The sequence below is a fragment of the Ailuropoda melanoleuca genome, chromosome 20 (assembly GCF_002007445.2).
Source record: "Ailuropoda melanoleuca isolate Jingjing chromosome 20, ASM200744v2, whole genome shotgun sequence".
Classification (NCBI taxonomy): domain Eukaryota; kingdom Metazoa; phylum Chordata; class Mammalia; order Carnivora; family Ursidae; genus Ailuropoda; species Ailuropoda melanoleuca.
The window spans coordinates 16,072,523-16,073,870 of NC_048237.1; the positions used below are offsets into that span (position 1 = coordinate 16,072,523).

The 1,348-nt window shown below is 39.0% G+C and overlaps 1 non-coding gene across 1 annotated transcript; it reads left to right on the plus strand.

Moving 5' to 3' along the window:
* Nucleotides 1-969: 969 nt before the first annotated feature.
* Nucleotides 970-1,113, plus strand: LOC117797341. The gene has a single exon (XR_004622270.1). It is a non-coding gene; the product is annotated as a small nucleolar RNA SNORA5 (small nucleolar RNA).
* Nucleotides 1,114-1,348: the final 235 nt, after the last annotated feature.

The window sequence follows — 1,348 nt, forward strand, 5'->3', positions numbered from 1 at the left end:
TGTACATGGTACTTGACCAAGGTTAAAAACAAAATTTGTTAGCCCACTAGGAACTTACAATATGGTATAAAAACAGTATAAACACAGAAAACAGAATGAGAGGATTTTTTTTTTTTTTGCTATAGTATCAAGATTGCTGCAAAGACCACTTTTGAGTAAAGAATTTACAAACATATCATATACTTTGTGGGGTGTATGTAAGGTCTACAAAGTACAATTTTGGCCTCATTCACCACAATAGAAATTACAACCTCACAAAGAACATCAACTATTTTTCTCAAATCAGAAAAACAAAAATTGAATTTACTTTAAGGTGAAAATAAATGCAACTTGAATAAAGTTGGAACTAAAGTTTTCTGACTGAATGATCTGTGATTTTGTTTTAAGAGTATTGGTCCGGGGGCGCCTGGGTGGCTCAGTCAGTTGAACCTGCAACTCTTGCTTTTGGCTCAGGTCATGATCTCAGGGTCATGGGCTCAAGCCACACATCTGACTCCCAGCTGGGCATGGAACACACTTAAGATTCTCTCCCCTTCTCTCTGTCCCTCCCACCCCTACCCCCATCTCCCCCACCCCTATGTGGCCCACGTGTGCATGCTCTCTCTCTCTCTAAAAAAAGAGAGTACTGGTCCAGTTTTTATGAAGCAAGATTTCTCTAAGGACACTGCCATCTGCCCTCTCAGGAGTTATTTCTCTGGGGTTATAGTTGACCTTAATGATTCTCTTTGCTATCAATTTTTATGATTAATTTGATTGATCCTCTGTTGATATGTTAATACAGACCTTCTATTATAGCAAACTGTCCAGTTTCATTCTTTGCTTTTCTTCCTGACCATTAACAACAACAGTGTACATGATTTCCTAAAACTCAGTAGGTTTACAAATTAGGCTCTTCATACCAATTTTAATTTCTTCTAACTGGAGAGAAAATTTGCAAAATACAAAAGCGCTCTAAAACAATACCATTACTGCAGTCAAGTCAAACTGAGCCCCCCCCCCCGCCCCGTCCCCATCATGGCGGGAACTGGCCAAATGGCCACGGCAAGCCCTGCAGCTCAGCGGCCCCAGGTCTCCTGCCCTGGGACGTGGGGATAAGTTCAGCTGCAGAAAGCGCAAAAAAGCAAACAAACCAACAAACAAAATAAAATAAAATAATACCATTATTCTATCTTTAAGAGCTAATCACTGATAACATTTTTGTCATCCTTTTTTTTTAATCAAAACACTATAAACTAGAAGACTGTTTTTTTATTATGTTCAGGTAGCCACTGTATAGTACATCATTAGTTTTTGATACAGTGTTCAATGATTCCTTAGTTGCATATAACACCCAGTGCTCATCATGACC